Genomic DNA, 18,301 nt, shown 5'->3' with positions numbered 1-18,301 from the left:
CAGGGATGGAGGGAAGGGCAGGGATGGAGGGAAGGGCAGGGATGGAGGGAAGGGCAGGGATGGAGGGATGGGCAGGGATGGAGGATGGACAGGGATGGAGGGATGGGCAGGGATGGAGGGAAGGGCAGAGATGGAGGTAAGGGCAAGGATGGAGGGAATGGCAGGGATGGAGGATGGGCAGGGATGGAGGAAGGGCAGGGATGGAGGATGGACAGGGATGGAGGATGGGCAGGGATGGAGGATGGGCAGGGATGGAGGATGGGCAGGGATGGAGGAAGGGCAGGGATGGAGGAAGGGCAGGGATGGAGGAAGGGCAGGGATGGAGGATGGGCAGGGATGGAGGGAAGGGCAGGGATGGAGGGAAGGGCAGAGATGGAGGTAAGGGCAAGGATGGAGGGAAGGGCAGGGATGGAGGGAAGGGCAGGGATGGAGGGAAGGGCAGGGATGGAGGTAAGGACAGGGATGGAGGTAAGGGCAGGGATGGAGGTAAGGACAGGGATGGAGGTAAGGGCAGGGATGGAGGGAAGGGCAGGGATGAAGGGAAGGGCAGGGATGGAGGGAAGGACAGGGATGGAGGTAAGGGCAGGGATGGAGGGAAGGGCAGGGATGAAGGGAAGGGCAGGGATGGAGGGAAGGGTGAGTCAGGAGCCTATAACCTTGCTGCTGATGACAAAATATATTTAGAAAGATGGATAAGATTACATGTACTGTGTTTTTGGTGTGAAGGAATTTATAGGAAGACAGTAAGTGCACAGCAACTCTGTATTTATAGATTTGTGTTAAGCTCGAAATAGAACTTTTTTTTAAGTCAGTCTATAAATAAGCATTTGCTGTGTACAGTGTTAACCAGAGAGTCTTGTTTCTCACATATTTGAATGAATTAATTGATGACGGCCGCAAGACCAAGAGCTGGACCATTGGCAAAACACATGCGGCAAACAAGAGTCAGAATTAAGTTGTATCTTCGTTAATGCATGGCACATGGCCAGCAGCTGAGAACACCGTCCCAGACTTTTAAATTGGCCGGTGGTAACACATAATTATCGTGGAAGGAAATAAACTGTATAAAGGCAGGTCAAGATCTACTTGCCGATGATGTGGCAGAGGATACTGCAATACCTCTCCTGTGGACTACACACTTTTTGGACTGAATTGTACTAATAAAACAATAGACAGTCTTAGAATATTATATTCACTGACTATAAAAATGTGACAAAGAAAAACTAGAAGTGTTCCGGTCACTACGCGAGCCAATAGAAGCATACATCATATCCCCTGACCTCAGCCTCCTATATCTCAACAAAGGCAGGAAGCATAGCAGCTGTACCTCAGAACCTTCAAGAGGTAGAGGAGCTTCAGCTCTACTCCTTCAAGTGACCTATGAGATATAATTCAACCCTTCCAAGAGGCTCGGAAGGGTTGAATTATATCTCATAGGTGCTGAGATCAACACCTTCAGAAAGTCCAAGCTTTGCTCAACAAAATCAAGAAAAAGGACTGAAGTAGCCACTAGTGGCAAAACGTTTCTTCCATAAATGTCTTGAAATGTGCATATGTCTGTATGTAAACAAAGAAGCAGCCTAGTACCTGCACCGTAACACTATCAGAAATCCCAAAGCTGCAAATCAATATCATCGAGGCACAGAACCTGTATGTAGACCGCTATCAAGAGGCACAAGAGCTGCATATCAATATCCTCAAAAGACACATGAACTGCAGGTGACCACCCTCAAGTGTATCAGAAGATGCAGCCTCCAGTTACTCACAGAAAATAATTCCCACGTTTAATTACATTATCAACTTGAACAAACTTGTACCCACACAACCCAAACCAACTGGAATATTCACTGAGTCAGATCAGTCATCGTTTTAAGTTAAAGGAGAAGCATTCTCGAGTTATCGCATTTAAAACATAAAACATAATGAAGAAAACATGGCAATTATCATCAACACTGTCCAATAACAATCTAAATCCTTCCTTAATTAGGATGCACCAGGACTTCAAAAGTTTGAAGCCAATTAAAAGAGGCATTTTCAAGTTATCGCAACAAAAACTCATTATATGAGTAAAAGGTTTAGAAAACTGAAAAGCTGATCAATGATACACTTGATGCACTGAACACGTCATCTCGAGGCTGACGGACTGATTACCTCAAACTCCTCGTCATCGTCCACCTTTCTCTGCACTGGACTGACGATGTCGCTAGCTGGCGAAACGTTTCCAAAATAAAGATGGCCAAATGTTGCGCAAGTGCCCCATTTATCAAAAAATATTATCACAATCTGGTCTGTAAATAACAAAAAGGCACAATACCGTGACTGGAACGATACACAAATAACCCGCACATAAAAGAGAGAAGCTTACGACGACGTTTCGGTCCGACTTGGACCATTGACAAAGTCACACAGTGTGACTTTGTCAATGGTCCGAGTCGGACCGAAACGTCGTCGTAAGCTTCTCTCTTTTATGTGCGGGTTATTTGTGTACTGGTCTGTAAACCTGGCAAACAGACATAATAACAATCCTAATAATAATGCACAATAACAATCTAAGTAAGATACACCAGCGCTGAAAATCTGGTGAAGGTTCTTTGATGAGTAACTTAAGTTCGTCAATGTCCTGAAATTCAGTGAACTGATATTGTGGAAATCACGAAAGTTTTGATTTGTCAAGCCTCGTGAAGGCTGGAGGGAAGAGCCTCTCAGGGAGATTAACACTTGCGTCTCAGAGGATGACTACAGTAACATACAAATTACTGTTGATCGCCATCTAGCCTTCACGAGAATATCAATAAATGTATGCATTACGTATATACCGGTTCATACCAACACTATGTATATACCGGTTCATAGCAACACTATGTATATACCGGTTCATAGCAACACTATGTATATACCGGTTCATAGCAACACTATGTATATACCGGTTCATAGCAGCACTACGTATATACCGGTTCATACCAACACTACATATATACCGGTTCATACCAACACTATGTATATACCGGTTCATATCAAAACTATATATATACCGGTTCATACCAACACTATATATATACCGGTTCATACCAACACTATATATATACCGGTTCATACCAACACTATGTATATACCAGTTCATACCAACACTATGTATATACCAGTTCATACCAACACTATATATATACTGGTTCATACCAACACTATATATATACCGGTTCATACCCAACAGGATCTGAAAGTGTGCTCACCATTACACTCTTAAGATGCACAACAAAAGCAAATGTGTCAACAACAGACCAGTAAGTCACAACTAGTAGCATAACCACTGAAAGGATGGGGGAGGGGGCGGGAAAAGGGTTAAGGGGGCTAAGGGGCCCCTTAGACGTAAATACTTTTTATTTTCTCACTTAATGACCCGTTTTCACTGTAATATACTAGCCACGACAGCACGACAGTTTAAGAAATTCCCCGCCAATACTGAAAATCATATATATATAAAAAATACGATTTCTCTGATATGTGTGTGTGTGTGTGTGTGTGTGTGTGTGTGTGTGTGTGTGTGTGTGTGTGTGTGTGTGTGTGTGTGTGTGTGTGTGTGTGTGTGTGTGTGGTGTGTGTGACTCAACAATCAATATTTGCACCAATAACTCATTACAGTTGTGACCGGGTGTGGAAGTGTGAATTGCTCATTACGCTATAATTTGTTCATGATTGTAGCCAAAGTATAAACGTAAGTAACCATTCTACAGAATTCATTACCTTTGTAACTTGTGAGCTCATTACCTTTGTACCTAGTTCAGCTATCAAAACTTTGGGGGCCCAGTCCCTGGACCCATTACGTACCTCTGTAATCTGTAAATACCTTTGTAACTTGTCATGATTGTGACCAGACTTACCTGGAGTTCATTACCTTTGTAAATTGTGAGTTCATTACCTTTGTAAATTGTGAGTTCATTACCTTTGTAAATTGTGAGTTCATTACCTTTGTAAATTGTGAGTTCATTACCTTTGTAAATTGTGAGTTCATTACCTTTGTAAATTGTGAGTTCATTACCTTTGTAAATTGTGAGTTCATTACCTTTGTAAATTGTGAGTTCATTACCTCTGTAACTTGCTCAGCTATCAAAACTTTGGAGTCCAGTCCCTGGACCAATTATGTACCTCTGTAATCTTTTGACTACCGCCCACAGGATGGGTATGGGGTGCATAATAAACATATTAAACTAACTAAACTCTGATATTGTTAGCAGCGTCTTATGAATTTTAATACTGGCTGAGGTACTCCTTGCAATAAAGAATTACATCAACATTTATGGCATTACAACATTTGTAGCACTGCACCAACAATTTTCAACTTGTGCAGCATTTCAACAATATTGTTTAACATTTGTAGCACTGCAACATTTTTTAACATTTGTGGAATTGCAACAACATTTTCAACACTTGTAGCATTGCAACACTTCAACATTTGTAGAACTGTAACTAAACTTTCAACGTTTGTAGTATTGCAACATTTGAATCACTGCAAAAAATTTTCGTCATTTACAGAACAGCAACATTTGCAGCATTGCAAAGCTTCAACATTTGTAAATATTGCAACAACATTTTCAACATGTGTATTGTGGTAGCATAACAGCATCTGTAATATGATGTACCTAAGCCATTACAACCGTCACCTTACAGATGCACATATATGAGGCAGGTGACCAACCACTTGTACCAGCTAACACAACACAGACGGTCTGGTCTCAGTCACAGACACTCTTCGGTAGGTTTTGAGACTGAAAGATAAGATTATTATAATAAAAAAGAGCGCTAAACCTACAAGGGTCATCCGAAAGATAAGAGATTAACTTTACCTGTATTTTATTTTTTCACCAACAGTGTTAACTACAGCACAAGGAACGCTAATTACAGTAAACAAAATATACAAATAAATACATTGTAAGAGTTAAAAGGGATTTAACATTAATTTCATTACATAACTGTCAAGCAGGAGTTGAGACATGCATTATTCTCATCAATATGGAAGTTACATTGTGTATGCCCATACCAGGATAAGGATGGATTATTTTTAAGAGGGGAGGAGGTGATTTTAACGCTGGAATACTGACCAATTAGCTGCTTAAAAGTCATGCTGGTGCTGACGTCAGCTGCCTCACACCACTTGCTTGGCTGCCAGCCATGTTACCAGCCAACCAGTCCCATCCCGACCCCTTCCGTCATTGCAATCCTCTACCGCCGCCTTGTTTTGACGCTCACATTATATTTTTAGACTCTAGGTATGCCATGTGCCTTTTTGTTTATACACAACAAATTACTCTTTGTGTTGATAAGACACAAATTCTTGCGCTTCGTGACCTTTGTCGTTTCAACGGAGGTACCTTTGTGAGATAGTCATTACTTGTATGGATGTTTACACATGATGGAGGTAACACTGATGATGAGGTTCAGCGAAGCCCATTCCTGAGAGCTTCAGTATCCCTCACACTTACATTAACAGTGTATACTGTAGAAGACAACTTGAACTTCAAAATGTACACAGTGGGACCTGAGTGAACTGAAGGATGTTTTCAGGGATCAATTCCCGTTCGGTCGCTTACCAAGCTTCATGTCACCATTTACGGTAATACCAGTATTATTTCTGGCCTAGCCAGTCCCTAGTAAAACAATGGAATCAATTAAATGCATTTCGGCCGCTGCGAGAAATGTATCCCCGTACTGCATAACCCCGGCCTCCTCTACCTTAACCCTTAAATTGTCCAAGCAGATCTAAGTTTACATGCGTAGTGCTCCAAAAGTAGATCTATCTTTGTTTTTTTTTACATATTTTCAAATATAACAAAAAAAAAATAGATCAAAGTTTTTTTTACACGTTTTCAAATGTAAAAAAAAAAATCTACTTTTTTTTTTTACATACTTTCAAATGTTGAAAAAGCGTAGATCTACGTTTGGACAGTTTAAGGGTTAATGCACGCTACAGGTATAGTGCAGAGTGCGGCGTAAGTTTCTACTGCGGTTAAATAATAGAACGAATCTGAGGACATTCACAATTCCTTACATGGGAACTAGTATCTATATTTTGTCAACAAAGATGATAAATTAGGACATACACAGCCCAAACCTATTCCAAACATTGTACTAAGAAAAACCAGCGTTGAAGAAAAACTAGAGAGCTTAATTAATGGTTTCAGAGGGACTAATATCCTAAAATACACCAGCACATCCAGTGTAAAGCCAGTCAGAAGTTGCATGAAAAGCATTATTTCAATTTTCCAGTAGTGCTGTATGACCCCAGTAGGTTTAGCGCTAGGCTTTGATTATAATAATAATTAAATTTTCCCAATTTCTTCAATTAGAAAAGGCAAATCGTGAGACCTACTCACGCAAAAATCAATCCAAACTTTTCTCAAAGTAAGACTGACCAGCATTTAAGGTAAGCAACTTTTATTAAAGTTTTAGGTACATAACATACATTTTCTTAGAATGATCTTGAGGGCACACTTATATCATGGTCACATTAAAGTACAATATGTAGACTTTAGGTAAGTCAATCAAGCCAAACTGACCTTTTCTGGCCAGAAGTCATTCTCTAGCTATCCTACACATGCCAGTTTAATAAACATAACTGGAATATTTAAACATAGACAGCCTAAAATCAAAGCAAAGCTTCCTTTTGGGAAAACACATTATCACTAAAAGTTGGAAGACGATCTGAAGATGCATTCCTCAGAATCCAACAAAATCTGTACCTATGTACGTACTCATCAAGGGAGGTTACTTGATGCTAGAAAGGGGCTCTTGATCTAGGGAAATGGGGTACAGATCCAATTCCCTATATCAAGAGCCGCTCATCAGCATCAAGTAACCTAACTCGATGAGTATGTAGGTACAGATTTTGTTGGATTCTGAGAAATGCCTTCCCCCCCCCCCACGAGGGCTGTATAATCCTTTCAGTTTCAGTGCTCCCTCATAATAATACTAATAATATTCATAATATAATTAATAATAATAATAATAATGATAATAATGTACGTACATAACCTATACCCAACAAAGTGTTCTGTCTTTTATATGATGCATCAGTTAAAGATTGATGCCACTCTGAATTGTTTTATTTTAATCGGGGAAAACGTTAAACCCAAAGGGGTCATACAGCGTCGTTGGAATACGAAGTCTCCAGATTCCATCCAAGGGAAGGATAAGCTCACTTCCTTGGATCAAGAGCCCCTCTCATTAACGTTAAGATCCACCACCCTTGATGAAGAATAATCCAGGTAACGCCTGCACAGCAGGATTCTTCTGTCGAATACAAGCGATTATTACATTCTAGAGAGAAGAACGGGAGAGGTAATATTGAGGTGAGCAATCTCTCAGAATTGATAGAAGGTAGTCAGTTCCCTAGCCTGAGGGACTGATCACCTGCATGCAGAAAACAAGTTGACGGAGTGTTGCTTTTCAGCTCACTTTGAAGTGTAAACAGAAAACGGAGACCCTCCGAACTCACTCTTCAACAGTGTGATAATCACTATCTAAGGTCGTGAACAGTCATCCATCCTAGTGTCCTACCGTTGCTCGTGGCCTGGTAGACAAAGCTCTCGCTTCACACGCTGAGTGTCCGGGTTCGATTCCCGGCAAGGGCGGAAACATTGGGCGTGCTTACTTACACCTGTTGTCCATGTTCGCCCATCAGTAAAATGGGTACCTGGGTGTTAGCCGACTAGTGTGGGTCGCATCCTGGGATAAAACTGACATAATTTGTCCTAAATGCTCAGCATAACAAGCGGCTTTCTATTTAGTAGTATGTCATTGATGTCAGCTAGGACTGTATACCATGTACATGTACTTGTAGTAAATAAAGATATATAATAATAATAATAATAATAATAATATCTTTATTTACTACAAGTACATGTACAAGGTATACAGGCCTAGCTGACATCAATGACATACTACTAAATAGAAAGCCGCTTGTTATGCAGAGCATTTCGGGCAAATTAGGTCAATTTTGTCCCAGGATGCGACCCACACCAGTCGACTAACACGCAGGTACCCATTTTACTGATGGGTGAACATAGACAACCGGTGTAAGGAAACATGTCCGATGCTTCCACCCCATCGCTGGGAATCGAACCCGGACCCTCAACGTGTGAAGCGAGAGCTTTTACCGCCAGGCCACGAGGCACCGTAAAAGATTTATGCTAACAGCATTTGGGGTTCCCAGGCAGTCACCCATCCAAGTACTAACCAAACCCAACGTTGCTTAACATCGTTGATTGGAGGAAAAGCGGTGCGTTCAACGTGGTATGGCCTTTGACGATTATTATTATTATAACAGTGAAATAATGACTTTGATTATCATATTATAACTGGTAAAGAATACCGACAAGTTGGTGAGCAAAATGTATACCATCAATTATTATTATTATGATGATGATTAACCCCCCTCCCAAACCTGGTGATTGTTACGGGAGGATCAGCGCCCCCCACCACACCAGTCTCAAATCAAGCTACCTGTTTTTAGGCTAGTCAACTTTATCGCACTCTCAGCATTATTAAAATATTACTAGACTACCATTACACTATTATGTATGACAGTATTATATTATATTTGGGTTATCACTATTTTGTTACTACTGTTTTCACGTTGCACTTATTATATTATGGTTATTGCTCCTATACATACTCGACCAACTGACATCTGTGGTTTCCTGTGCAGTGTTACAGGAAGGACCTCAGCACCTCAACATGGCAACAAAACTCATCCCGGATACAGCCAGCTCAGTGAGCCAGGCCAGCAACCCTTCAAGCGAGGCAGGACGAGACTATTCATCTCATAAAAACATTTCTAATACCGAATCGGTTACATAATGTAAACCATGACCACTTCAAGTGGTCTGGGACGGATAGCAAGAAATTCAATTCATAGTAAGTAAAATCTCATGGAAAATGGACAAGCCACTGTTTTTCCTGTCCACCCCGAAGTCACTAGAGATGATTCTGACGCGTGTCGTGAGACACTTGCCTTGTTTCCCGACGAACCAACAAACCAATACCACCCGAACCAGTCGCCAGTCACCAATTAAGCAGGACTGTCAAGGGAGGAACGCGTCCTGCCCGTCGGTATCGTCGTACGTGGGGAATTCGGGGAAGCTGAGCACCCTGTGGCGTGTTGTGTGAGAGATTATACCCCAGTTAATAATTCTCAATTTCTCTGTTTACCTTCTTGTGGGTATAGTGTATGTAACCAGTAGTACTAGTAAGCAGATTCAGGTACAGATCATTCAGGACGTAGTGGGTCATTCAACGTTAAGAAAGGCAGTGACGGAGAACAACCAGGGACGTGACTTGACAAACGCTTCTGTATTGATGTTATGAACATTATTACAGTATCACAGTTACGGGAAGGAAGCGCAAAACCAGTTATGTGATGACACTAGGAAATAGAGCACTGCAATGACGTTTCAGTAAAGTGCATTACTGTGAAAATACAGTAAGACTGCGACATTGTCTTTATGTTTGCAGATGTATTTAAGTGTAAATTTAAGTGCAGTGAATAGTGTTTGAAATTAAATACACATTAAGGTTAGTGATATTAATGACTATACCTGAACTTTGTTGATGGTATGTAATTCATCAATGATGAGTCCAGTAAATATGTGTAGTGTCTTCCCCTTCACCTATTAAAATTATCTCTGATTTTACTAGTATATATACTTAAGCTGCTATCACACACACACACACACACACACACACACACACACACACAGGCGCGCGCGGTAAAGGGGTTTTATTGGTCATGAAAACGGATAAATGTCTCCTGATGCGAGTCATCATCATCTGGTGACCCGCTGAGCAATGACGTGCCAGCTATTGTACTGATAAAGGATGTCAGCGGTACAGCATCCGCTGGCGTACACTGCTTGATACCTGTGCTCCACTACCACTGACTTAACTCTCCTGTATGTACACCCATGGTTAACTCTCCTGTACGTACATCCATGGTTAACTCTCCTGTACGTACACCCATGGTTAACTCTCCCATACGTACACCCATGGTTAACTCTCCTGTAAGTACACCCATGGTTAACTCTCCTGTATATACACCCATGGTTAACTCTCCTGTACGTACACCCATGGTTAACTCTCCTGTACATACACCCATGGTTAACTCTCCTGTACGTACACCCATGGTTAACTCTCCTGTACATACACCCATGGTTAACTCTCCTGTACATACACCCATGGTTAACTCTCCTGTACATACACCCATGGATAACTCTCCTGTACATACACCCATGGTTAACTCTCCTGTACATACACCCATGGTTAACTCTCCTGTACGTACACCCATGGTTAACTCTCATGTACGTACACCCATGGTTAACTCTCCTGTACATACACCCATGGTTAACTCTCCTGTACATACACCCATGGTTAACTCTCCTGTACATACACCCATGGTTAACTCTCCTGTACATACACCCATGGTTAACTCTCCTGTACATACACCCATGGTTAACTCTCCTGTACATACACCCATGGTTAACTCTCCTGTACATACACCCATGGTTAACTCTCCTGTACATACACCCATGGTTAACTCTCCTGTACATACACCCATGGTTAACTCTCCTGTACATACACCCATGGTTACACCCATGGTTAACTCTCCTGTACATACACCCATGGTTAACTCTCCTGTACATACACCCATGGTTAACTCTCCTGTACATACACCCATGGTTAACTCTCCTGTACATACACCCATGGTTAACTCTCCTGTACATACACCCATGGTTAACTCTCCTGTACGTACACCCATGGTTAACTCTCCTGTACGTACACCCATGGTTAACTCTCCTGTACGTACACCCATGGTTAACTCTCCTGTACGTACACCCATGGTTAACTCTCCTGTACATACACCCATGGTTAACTCTCCTGTACATACACCCATGGTTAACTCTCCTGTACGTACACCCATGGTTAACTCTCCTGTACGTACACCCATGGTTAACTCTCCTGTACATACACCCATGGTTAACTCTCCTGTACATACACCCATGGTTAACTCTCCTGTACATACACCCATGGTTAACTCTCCTGTACATACACCCATGGTTAACTCTCCTGTACATACACCCATGGTTAACTCTCCTGTACGTACACCCATGGTTAACCCTACACCCATGGTTAACTCTCCTGTACATACACCCATGGTTAACTCTCCTGTACATACACCCACGGTTAACTCTCCTGTACATACACCCATGGTTAACTCTCCTGTACATACACCCATGTTAACTCTCCTGTTACACCCATGGTTAACTCTCCTGTACATACACCCATGGTTAACTCTCCTGTACATACACCCATGGTTAACTCTCCTGTACATACACCCATGGTTAACTCTCCTGTACGTACACCCATGGTTAACTCTCCTGTACATACACCCATGGTTAACTCTCCTGTACATACACCCATGGTTAACTCTCCTGTACATACACCCATGGTTAACTCTCCTGTACGTACACCCATGGTACACCCATGGTTAACTCTCCTGTACGTACACCCATGGTTAACTCTCCTACACCCATGGTTAACTCTCCTGTATACACCCATGGTTAACTCTCCTGTACATACACCCATGGTTAACTCTCCTGTACATACACCCATGGTTAACTCTCCTGTACGTACACCCATGGTTAACTCTCCTGTACGTACACCCATGGTTAACTCTCCTGTACATGGTTAACTCTCCTGTACGTACACCCATGGTTAACTCTCCTGTACATACACCCATGGTTAACTCTCCTGTACGTACACCCATGGTTAACTCTCCTGTACGTACACCCATGGTTAACTCTCCTGTACGTACACCCATGGTTAACTCTCCTGTACGTACACCCATGGTTAACTCTCCTGTACGTACACCCATGGTTAACTCTCCTGTACGTACACCCATGGTTAACTCTCCTGTACGTACACCCATGGTTAACTCTCCTGTACTACACCCATGGTTAACTCTCCTGTACGTACACCCATGGTTAACTCTCCTGTACATACACCCATGGTTAACTCTCCTGTACGTACACCCATGGTTAACTCTCCTGTACGTACACCCATGGTTAACTCTCCTGTACGTACACCCATGGTTAACTCTCCTGTACATACACCCATGGTTAACTCTCCTGTACATACACCCATGGTTAACTCTCCTGTACGTACACCCATGGTTAACTCTCCTGTACATACACCCATGGTTAACTCTCCTGTACGTACACCCATGGTTAACTCTCCTGTACATACACCCATGGTTAACTCTCCTGTACGTACACCCATGGTTAACTCTCCTGTACGTACACCCATGGTTAACTCTCCTGTACGTACATCCATGGTTACTGTACGTACACCCATGTTACGTACATACACCCATGGTTAACTCTCCTGTACGTACACCCATGGTTAACTCTCCTCTACACCCATGTACGTACACCCATGGTTAACTCTCCTGTACGTACACCCATGGTTAACTGTACGTACACCCATGTACTCTCCTGTACGTACACCCATGGTACACCCATGGTTAACTCTCCTGTACGTACACCCATGGTTAACTCTCCTGTACGTACACCCATGGTTAACTCTCCTGTACGTACACCCATGGTTAACTCTCCTGTACGTACACCCATGGTTAACTCTCCTGTACGTACACCCATGGTTAACTCTCCTGTACGTACACCCATGGTTAACTCTCCTGTACGTACACCCATGGTTAACTCTCCTGTACGTACACCCATGGTTAACTCTCCTGTACGTACACCCATGGTTAACTCTCCTGTACGTACACCCATGGTTAACTCTCCTGTACGTACACCCATGGTTAACTCTCCTGTACGTACACCCATGGTTAACTCTCCTGTACGTACACCCATGGTTAACTCTCCTGTACGTACACCCATGGTTAACTCTCCTGTACGTACACCCATGTTAACTCTCCTGTACACCCATGGTTAACTCTCCTGTACGTACACCCATGGTTAACTCTCCTGTGGTTAACTCTCCTGTACGTACACCCATGGTTAACTCTCCTGTACGTACACCCATGGTTAACTCTCCTGTACGTACACCCATGGTTAACTCTCCTGTACGTACACCCATGGTTAACTCTCCTGTACGTACACCCATGGTTAACTCTCCTGTACGTACACCCATGGTTAACTCTCACGTACACCCATGGTTAACTCTCCTGTACGTACACCCATGGTTAACTCTCCTGTACGTACACCCATGGTTAACTCTCCTGTACGTACACCCATGGTTAACTCTCCTGTACGTACACCCATGGTTAACTCTCCTGTACGTACACCCATGGTTAACTCTCCTGTACGTACACCCATGGTTAACTCTCCTGTACGTACACCCATGGTTAACTCTCCTGTACGTACACCCATGGTTAACTCTCCTGTACGTACACCCATGGTTAACTCTCCTGTACGTACACCCATGGTTAACTCTCCTGTGTACCCATGGTTAACTCTCCTGTACGTACACCCATGGTTAACTCTCCTGTACGTACACCCATGGTTAACTCTCCTGTACGTACACCCATGGTTAACTCTCCTGTACGTACACCCATGGTTAACTCTCCTGTACGTACACCCATGGTTAACTCTCCTGTACGTACACCCATGGTTAACTCCTGTACGTACACCCATGGTTAACTCTCCTGTACGTACACCCATGGTTAACTCTCCTGTACGTACACCCATGGTTAACCCTCTCCTGTACGTACACCCATGGTTAACTCTCCTGTTCGTACACCCATGGTTAACTCTCCTGTACGTACACCCATGGTTAACTCTCCTGTACGTACACCCATGGTTAACTCTCCTGTACGTACACCCATGGTTAACTCTCCTGTACGTACACCCATGGTTAACTCTCCTGTACGTACACCCATGGTTAACTCTCCTGTACATACACCCATGGTTAATGTACACCCATGGTTAACTCTCCTGTACGTTAACTCTCCTGTACGGACACCCGTGGTTAAGTCTCCTGTACGTACACCCATGGTTAACTCTCCTGTACGTACACCCATGGTTAACTCTCCTGTACGTACACCCATGGTTAACTCTCCTGTACTCCATGTTAACTCTCCTGTACACCCATGGTTAACTCTCATGTACGTATACCCATGGTTAACTCTCATGTACGTACACCCATGGTTAACTCTCCTGTACGTACACCCATGGTTAACTCTCCTGTACGTACACCCATGGTTAACTCTCCTGTACGTACACCCATGGTTAACTCTCCTGTACGTACACCCATGGTTAACTCTCCTGTACGTACACCCATGGTTAACTCTCCTGTACGTACACCCATGGTTAACTCTCCTGTACGTACACCCATGGTTAACTCTCCTGTACGTACACCCATGGTTAACTCTCCTGTACGTACACCCATGGTTAACTCTCCTGTACGTACACCCATGGTTAACTCTCCTGTACGTACACCCATGGTTAACTCTCCTGTACGTACACCCATGGTTAACTCTCCTGTACGTACACCCATGGTTAACTCTCCTGTACGTACACCCATGGTTAACTCTCCTGTACGTACACCCATGGTTAACTCTCCTGTACGTACACCCATGGTTAACTCTCCTGTACGTACACCCATGGTTAACTCTCCTGTACGTACACCCATGGTTAACTCTCCTGTACGTACACCCATGGTTAACTCTCCTGTACGTACACCCATGGTTAACTCTCCTGTACGTACACCCATGGTTAACTCTCCTGTACGTACACCCATGGTTAACTCTCCTGTACGTACACCCATGGTTAACTCTCCTGTACGTACACCCATGGTTAACTCTCCTGTACGTACACCCATGGTTAACTCTCCTGTACGTACACCCATGGTTAACTCTCCTGTACGTACACCCATGGTTAACTCTCCTGTACGTACACCCATGGTTAACTCTCCTGTACGTACACCCATGGTTAACTCTCCTGTACGTACACCCATGGTTAACTCTCCTGTACGTACACCCATGGTTAACTCTCCTGTACGTACACCCATGGTTAACTCTCCTGTACGTACACCCATGGTTAACTCTCCTGTACGTACACCCATGGTTAACTCTCCTGTACATACACCCATGGTTAACTCTCCTGTACGTACACCCATGGTTAACTCTCCTGTACGTACACCCATGGTTAACTCTCCTGTACGTACACCCATGGTTAACTCTCCTGTACGTACACCCATGGTTAACTCTCCTGTACGTACACCCATGGTTAACTCTCCTGTACGTACACCCATGGTTAACTCTCCTGTACATACACCCATGGTTAACTCTCCTGTACTACACCCATGGTTAACGTACACCCATGGTTAACTCTCCTGTACGTACACCCATGGTTAACTCTCCTGTACGTACACCCATGGTTAACTCTCCTGTACGTACACCCATGGTTAACTCTCCTGTACGTACACCCATGGTTAACTCTCCTGTACGTACACCCATGGTTAACTCTCCTGTACGTACACCCATGGTTAACTCTCCTGTACATACACCCATGGTTAACTCTCCTGTACGTACACCCATGGTTAACTCTCCTGTACGTACACCCATGGTTAACTCTCCTGTACACCCATGGTTAACTCTCCGTACACCCATGGTTAACTCTCCTGTACGTACACCCATGGTTAACTCTCCTGTACATACACCCATGGTTAACTCTCCTGTACATACACCCATGGTTAACTCTCCTGTACATACACCCATGGTTAACTCTCCTGTACGTACACCCATGGTTAACTCTCCTGTACGTACACCCATGGTTAACTCTCCTGTACGTACACCCATGGTTAACTCTCCTGTACATACACCCATGGTTAATACACCCATGGTTAACTCTCCTGTCTCCATGTTACTGTACTTACACCCCTGGTTAACTCTCCTGTACGTACACCCATGGTTAACTCTCCTGTACGTACACCCATGGTTAACTCTCCTGTACGTACACCCATGGTTAACTCTCCTGTACGTACACCCATGGTTAACTCTCCTGTACGTACACCCATGGTTAACTCTCCTCTACACCCATGGTTAACTGTCTACACCCGTACACCCAGGGTTAACTCTCCTGTACGTACACCCATGGTTAACTCTCCTGTACGTACACCCATGGTTAACTCTCCTGTACGTACACCCATGGTTAACTCTCCTGTACGTACACCCATGGTTAACTCTCCTGTACGTACACCCATGGGTCACTCTCCTGTACTGTATACACCCATGGTTAACTCTCCTGTACGTACACCCATGGTTAACTCTCCTGTACGTACACCCATGGTTAACTCTCCTGTACGTACACCAATTGTTAACTCTCCTGTACACCCATGGTTAACTCTCCTGTACTACACCCATGGTTAACTCTCCTGTACATACACCCATGGTTAACTCTCCTGTACGTACACCCATGGTTAACTCTCCTGTACGTACACCCATGGTTAACTCTCCTGTACGTACACCCATGGTTAACTCTCCTGTACGTACACCCATGGTTAACTCTCCTGTACACCCATGGTTAACTCTCCTGTACCTACACCCATGGTTAACTCTCCTGTACGTACACCCATGGTTAACTCTCCTGTACGTACACCCATGGTTAACTCTCCTGTACGTACACCCATGGTTAACTGTACTACACCCATGGTTAACTCTCCTGTATGTACACCCATGGTTAACTCTCCTGTATGTACACCCATGGTTAACTCTCCTGTACGTACACCCATGGTTAACTCTCCTGTACGTACACCCATGGTTAACTCTCCTGTACGTACACCCATGGTTAACTCTCCTGTACGTACACCCATGGTTAACTCTCCTGTACGTACACCCATGGTTAACTCTCCTGTACGTACACCCATGGTTAACTCTCCTGTACGTACACCCATGGTTAACTCTCCTGTACGTACACCCATGGTTAACTCTCCTGTACGTACACCCATGGTTAACTCTCCTGTACGTACACCCATGGTTAACTCTCCTGTACGTACACCCATGGTTAACTCTCCTGTACGTACACCCATGGTTAACTCTCCTGTACGTACACCCATGGTTAACTCTCCTGTACGTACACCCATGGTTAACTCTCCTGTACGTACACCCATGGTTAACTCTCCTGTACGTACACCCATGGTTAACTCTCCTGTACGTACACCCATGGTTAACTCTCCTGTACGTACACCCATGGTTAACTCTCCTGTACGTACACCCATGGTTAACTCTCCTGTACGTACACCCATGGTTAACTCTCCTGTACGTACACCCATGGTTAACTCTCCTGTACGTACACCCATGGTTAACTCTCCTGTACGTACACCCATGGTTAACTCTCCTGTACGTACACCCATGGTTAACTCTCCTGTACGTACACCCATGGTTAACTCTCCTGTACGTACACCCATGGTTAACTCTCCTGTACGTACACCCATGGTTAACTCTCCTGTACGTACACCCATGGTTAACTCTCCTGTACGTACACCCATGGTTAACTCTCCTGTACTGTACATACACCCATGGTTAACTCTCCTGTACGTACACCCATGGTTAACTCTCCTGTACGTACACCCATGGTTAACTCTCCTGTACGTACACCCATGGTTAACTCTCCTGTACGTACACCCATGGTTAACTCTCCTGTACGTACACCCATGGTTAACTCTCCTGTACGTACACCCATGGTTAACTCTCCTGTACGTACACCCATGGTTAACTCTCCTGTACGTACAACCATGGTTAACTCTCCTGTACGTACACCCATGGTTAACTCTCCTATACGTACACCCATGGTTAACTCTCCTGTACGTACACCCATGGTTAACTCTCCTGTACGTACACCCATGGTTAACTCTCCTGTACGTACACCCATGGTTAACTCTCCTGTACGTACACCCATGGTTAACTCTCCTGTACGTACACCCATGGTTAACTCTCCTGTACGTACACCCATGGTTAACTCTCCTGTACGTACACCCATGGTTAACTCTCCTGTACGTACACCCATGGTTAACTCTCCTGTACGTACACCCATGGTTAACTCTCCTGTACGTCCATGTACTCTCCGTACACCCATGGTTAACTCTCCTGTACGTACACCCATGGTTAACTCTCCTGTACGTACACCCATGGTTAACTCTCCTGTACGTACACCCATGGTTAACTCTCCTGTACGTACACCCATGGTTAACTCTCCTGTACGTACACCCATGGTTAAAAACCACCGCTGGCGTA

General features: G+C 43.9%; 1 protein-coding gene and 1 pseudogene across 3 annotated transcripts in view; both read right to left on the bottom strand.

Moving 5' to 3' along the window:
- LOC138853541 (solute carrier family 2, facilitated glucose transporter member 1-like) overlaps positions 1-18,301 on the bottom strand; it is a 366,551-nt gene that overhangs the window by 109,073 nt on the left and 239,177 nt on the right. The window lies entirely within an intron of this gene.
- LOC128694053 (5S ribosomal RNA) lies at positions 8,182-8,300 on the bottom strand (annotated as a pseudogene).

The sequence above is a fragment of the Cherax quadricarinatus genome, chromosome 33 (genome assembly GCF_038502225.1).
Source record: "Cherax quadricarinatus isolate ZL_2023a chromosome 33, ASM3850222v1, whole genome shotgun sequence".
Lineage (NCBI taxonomy): Eukaryota > Metazoa > Arthropoda > Malacostraca > Decapoda > Parastacidae > Cherax > Cherax quadricarinatus.
The sequence above is the reverse complement of the archived record's forward strand: the minus strand, read 5'-3'. Positions and strand labels throughout refer to the sequence as shown.